Here is a 6,000-nt window from a genome sequence, read left to right as displayed (position 1 = left end):
CCAGCGTCATCTGGGGCAGGAGGTCCTGGGGGACTCTGTGGGACAGCCTGGGGGCCGCCACCACTACCCCACAGTGGCTTGAGAGGAAAGGGCTCAGAAAGGCTGGGCTGCCACCCAAGGTCTCAGGACAGCAGGGGCCAGCTTGGCAGGTGCCCTGCCACCAGGAGGAGGACAGGAAACCCCACCCCAAGCACCTGGCACTGTGGCTCCCCATCTGAGCCCTTGGTGAGAGATCTAAGGAGAAGCTAAGGGCAGGGGATCCATCCCTTCTGCCCCCAACATCACCCTGAACATGGCCTGACTCCCCCAGCCCCTCCCAGAGGGCGCTCACCACCCAGACCCTCTTTATGGCGGACCTTCCTCTGTGTGCCCCAGAGCTCTGTACACAGGTAATGAATTCCATCAATCCTAATGGAGTTTGATACTTGGTTAAAACAGGCCAGTGGGCTGTTCTGGATGAACAGTGACTTTGGTGCTGACCCTGTGCCCAGCCCAGGGCTGAGCTGAGGCCAGGTCTTCACCTGTGATCACCGGGGGCTGTGAAGGGCTCAGGGCAGATTCTGTTTGCTAAGAGCCCTCAGTGCCCCGGGGCCTCCCCCTAGACCACCACCCCTACCCTCAGCACCCTCGAGGCTCCGCTGCCCCGGGACATCACTCAGAACCTGCCTTGCTTTTCAGGGGGTGGGGGTGACAGGCCTCGTGCCCCCAGTGCTGCTGCTCCTGAGTCCACCCACCCTCGCAGTTTGCAAACAGACCACATCCCTCACAGGCTGCTGGGGGGACAGAGCTGAAGGCGTCTCTTGGCTTCTGTGGGGCCTCTACACCCGCTGAGCTGCCGTGAGCTGGTGCAGGGCTGTTGGGCGCCTAGAGAACTCGTCCTGAGGCAGCCCTGCCACGTGGCAGGTCCCTGTGAGGACACGGACACTCTGAGAGCACCAGGAGCACGGGAGCCCCGAGCCCTGCGGGACAGGAAGTTCCAGAAAAGAGGGTGGGTGTGCACACATGAACACATGTGTGGGGTGGGGCCAGTGTGCCTCAGGTACAGGTGCACGTGTGCACACGTGTCACACCTGCAAAGAAGAGATTGGAGAGAGACACACCTGAATTTCAGCCCTGGCTTCCAGCCCTGGGTTTGGGGTCTCAGACAGTGCTGTTCTGTCTGCTGACCTTCCATGTGTTTATCAAGATGTCTACAGAAAGCACAGGCTAGCTCTATAATCAGAAAGGAAACGAGCTTTTTCAAAACATCAGGCAGTGTTCAAAGCACATGAAGGTCTCTAAGAGGCTAAGGGTAAGTCCAGGTGGTCCAGAGAGAGGCTCCAGGAACCTGGCAGGGCGGCTAAGGCAGAAGCGGGGCTGCACTGGGACTCGGGGGACCCACAGGGCTCTGTTTTAGTATCGTTTGCGTGTGTGTGTGTGTGTGTGTGTTGCATTTCTTTGTATTTTTTTTTGATTTATTTATTTATGTATTTTTGGCTGCATTGGGTTTTCATTGCTGCGCGCAGGCTTTTCTCTGGTTGCGGCGAGCAGGGGCTACTTACTCTTTGTTGCGGTGCATGGGCTTCTCATTGCGGTGGCTTCTCTTTGCGGAGCACAGGCTCTAGGCACGTGGGCTTCAGTAGTTGTGGCACACGGGCTCAGTAGTTGTGGCTCGCGGGCTCTAGAGCACAGGCTCAGTAGCTGTGGCACATGGGCTTAGTTGCTCCGCGGCATGTGGGATCTTCCCGGACTGGGGCTCGAACCCGTGTTCCCTGCATCGGCAGGCAGAGTTTTAACCACTGCGCAACCAGGGAAGCCCTGTGTGTTGCATTTCTCACCAGCCACCCTGCACCTCTGGGCCCTGTCCTCACCAGGCCCGCCTGTCTGATGTCCTTATGGCCTGGAGGTGGGGCCTTCCCACTGTGCCCCACAGTCTGCTCTGCCCCAGGGCGCCCAACCTAGTCCTTCCAGACCCACCCCTGGCCCTCAGGGAACTTGCTGGGGCTCGCCTGGGGTGGGCACCCTCGTTCCCCAGGCTCAGCCCCCAGAGAAGGCATGCAACCCCCAATGCCCACGGCCTCCTGCTTCCCCTTCAGCCTCAGCAGGCGGCAGCATCTGAGTGGACAGAGGACACAGCTTTTCTCCCCCTTGGCCCCCTGCCCCGCACCACATTCCCCCACACGTGTGTTTAAACATTAATCGGAGGAGGGGGAGGCCTGTCTGCGCTGCTGTCTGCAATACGGGGTCTAACGTGGACGGCCAGGGGGCCGGGTCGTCCGTGCCTTGCCTCTCCAGGAGGGCGGCAGGATGCACAGAACAGCGTGCTCTGCTGAGGGGCAGGGAGGCCAAGGTCAGCGTGCTCTGCTGAGGGGCAGGGAGGCCAAGATCAGCATCACTGAGCACCTGGAGGTACAGCTCGTACCACCTTCAAAGTGTGGCCGGAGCAAGGAAGGAAAATCAATGTTGGGCTGAGGGACTATTCGCAGCTGCAGGGATGGGGGTGGGGGCGGAGAGGGGACAGGGCTGGGAGCGGGGCTGGGGGCGCCAGACCCACCCCGGCTCCACAGGCCCCTGCGCCTTTCCACTTTCCACGGGAACCCGGGGAAGGGGCGGCCAGGTGAACAGCACTCCGGGAGCCCGTCCACCTGGGCCCTGGACATCCCCTGGGGGTGGTCGGGCTCTTGGCCCAGCTGGAGCAGAACTGCTGACCACGCACTGGGGCGGATCTGGAGAGAAGCCGAGGGCCTTGAACAGCGATCCAGAGACGCCCTAGGCCAGCTCCAGCCACGCCAGCTGAACCAATCTCCAAAAAGTCCCGGCGAGCCTGGACTGGGTGAAGGGCACTGGTGAGGAGTCAGCCTAGGGGCCTCGTATCCGTCTCTGACTGGCCCTGATTATTACACGTTACAAAGTAAGCTGTAAGGTTATTTTACAACGTTATAATTTTTGAAAAAGAATGATGGCAACTCTTTATAAAAGAGCAGTTGATACAAAAACATTACTGTAAAAGACAAGAGTCACTGAGTCCTGGCCTACTCGACTCACCTGTTCTTGCCCCACTCCCACCCCCTTCTGCTGCCTTTGTGGGCACGCAGCCTCACCTGTGCAGGCCTTCCTCACCCCCGTGTACTAGGGACATGTGTCACTGTGGCCAACACACAGAAGACACTCATTTATCATCATGTGGATGCCCCAAGGTGCTCCCAGCCCTTCAACCCCTGTGGTGACATTTAAGGATGTCCCAAACCTTCTTTATCAGGGGACTCTGGGAGAAATCCCAGCCCAAGACCTCACCCAGGACCCAGTGTGCCAGGCCGGCCCTGCCCCTGCCGCCACGCAACCCCCAGCAAGACCTTGGGCCGAAATGCCTCCATGCAGCCCAAGGAGATGGCTCTGCAGGAGGCCTGAAGTCCCCGAGAGGTGCTGGGGCAGCAGGAGGAACTGGGGCCCTCAGTCATGCTTTGTGAAGCCCCCATCTGTCCCCGACCCCTACCGAAGGGAACCCATCTTGGGGACCCTGGTGCAAGTTCTGATGTAGCTACTGTTGGGGGACGGGCAGGGCAGGGAGCCCCCGACCTCCCCCATGCCGAGACCCCCAGGAGAGGCTGTGGTTTGGCACTAATTCGGGAGCTGGGACTGATGGGAGCTGGCGGCGGGGGATCATCCCAGTACTGCTGAAGGCAGACAAAGGGGCATGGGGGCACCCGTGGTGAAGGGTCAGAAGCCAGAAGCAAAGGCTGCAAGCCGCCCCCAGGACCCCCGCGGGCTGGAGGATGCTCAGGGTGCATCCAGCTGGTAGAGGAGGACTGCAAGCCTCTGCATCTTGGGCCAAGTCTCACTGTGACCCCCTGAAGACCCCCAGCTCTCCCTTACCAATCCAGGGTCCTCCTTGTTCCAACTCAGCTGTCACCTCCTCCAGGAAGCCAACCAGTCATTGTGTGGGTGCCCAGGAAGCACGGCCAGCGCTGAGGCCGTTGCTGGTAGCCGGGTTGGCACACGCAGCCAGGCCAAGCCCTGGGGACTCTGGACAAGCTCATCCCTGCGTACCAGGGCCTCCCACCTTGGGAGAGAGACCGCCAGGGACAGGGAGCTGTGCAAGTCCCACGTGTGCGAGGCACCTGGCAGGGCCAGGGCCATTTCCACCTGTGTCCAAAGGCATGAAAGGCCGGTCGTGTAACCCTGTCTTGAGCCAGCTCCTCACGAACATCCAGGACTTCAGCCAGAGCCCCTGCTTTGCCTTTTCTTTCTATGGCTATTATTTACACACTTTAAAAATATTTTTTTTAATTACAGAAGTCACACCTGCTTGTTGGGATAAAAAGCTCAAAGTAGACAGGTGTGTAAAGGAACGAGTGACTGTGTCTGTCCCACTGCACTCTCCCGGGAGGCCCTGCTGGGCCCATGGCACGTGCAGAGACCACAGGCATCACCCTGCATCCTGCCCCATGGCCTTAGGGAGAAGCCAGGTGGATGCCCCAAAGGAGCCACATGGGGCAGCTGGCTCCTGCTCCCCGGGGAGGTTTCCACCTAGGCTGGGGTGCCACCATCACCAGGCTGGAGCAGAGAGGGTATGGCTGGCCCAGTGTCACCAAGAGTCCTGGCTTCTAGTTGACCGCAGAGGACCATGGGTGGCATGTCTCTCACATCCCACCCAGACTCACAGGGTGTGTGTGGGTCACCCAGGGAGGGCTGCGGGCAGGAGGACCAAAGTCACAGCTTCCCAGGATGGCCTTGCTTCTGAGACTTGGGCCAGGACCCGTTGGCCATCCACAAGGTCCAGGGCCCTGGTGACCGGCCGCCGCCCCCCGAGGGAACAACCATCATGCAGGAAGCTCTGTGTGAGGGGACTGCCATGTCCGTGTCCCCAGGACAGATGCCAGCAGGGTATCCGCTTCCACACGGGATCCTTGCCTGCAACCTGCTCATTGTCAAGTCCTGCGGTCCCCTGGGGCCCCCTTCCAGCCTGTGGGAGACCTGGTCTCCTGAGGCTTCCCTGTACCTCCCAGGTGCCCCGCGCAGCTGGCGAGAGCAGAGCTCTGGTTTGTCAGGAGTTTGGTGGGTGCCAGGGCTTGTGCTAAACGCCTTCGGTGCCCATTGATTGTTGGCAGTAACCCCCGGGGGGGATTACTGTTGTTCTCATCTCCCCACGGAAGAGGTCCCAAAGTCTCTCTGGCCCAGAGCCACAGTCTGCGGCCTCGCTCTGCAGTCCCTGCACTCCAGGTGTGGGTGTGCCCAGGACACAACCTGAACTGGGTCGCTGAGGGCTGCTGTTCCTGTTCTTGTGTCATTCCGGCCTTCACATGACACGTGCCTGCTCCGTCCTGTTAAAGGCGTCTGGAGCCCCCAGCCAACTGCCCTCTTCGTGGGCAGGATTCCACTCCACTGACCTCAGATGCACAGGCTTATTTAGCCTCAACTCTGCTGTCATGCCCTCCCTTCTGTCACCAGGGGCTGCGGGTCCCTTGGGCTTGGCCCCTTTTCAAGGCCCGAGCCCAGGCCGGGGTCCCCACATTCCTGTCTCCTTGGCCTGCAGGTCCCCAGCCTGGTGCCGGCCATGTGCGTCACCGGGGGTCGTGTGCTCCGCAGACCTAGTGCACGCCTGACAACCAGAAAAGGTGGAAGAAGGCTCTGGGGACAGTGACCCAGGCTTCCAATCCTGTAGGGGGCCCTGGGCAGGTTGTTCCTCCCCTCTGGGCCTCAGTTTCTCCTGCATAAACCGGGTCAGCAATCATAGCTCCCGAAGGGGAAGGTTGTGACTGCCACGCTTGTCAGCACACAGAGGACACTTTGATTTTACGGAGAAAGAATTGGGGGGGAAATCTGAAGGCCTTTCCTCACATGTATTGAAAGTCACCAGACAAAGCGGCCTGTGTGGTGAAGAGTGACGGCATCCACGTAAACACAGCAGCGTGTTCTGGGATCGAGCAGACAGTCTTAATGTCAGGGAATGCAATCATATTTTACTAGCTCTGAAAAACAATGACTTAAATCACAGAGTTAAACAGAGCTCGGGCAGAATCT

The sequence above is a fragment of the Eubalaena glacialis genome, chromosome 15, assembly GCF_028564815.1.
Source record: "Eubalaena glacialis isolate mEubGla1 chromosome 15, mEubGla1.1.hap2.+ XY, whole genome shotgun sequence".
Lineage (NCBI taxonomy): Eukaryota > Metazoa > Chordata > Mammalia > Artiodactyla > Balaenidae > Eubalaena > Eubalaena glacialis.
Note: the sequence above shows the minus strand (reverse complement) of the source record.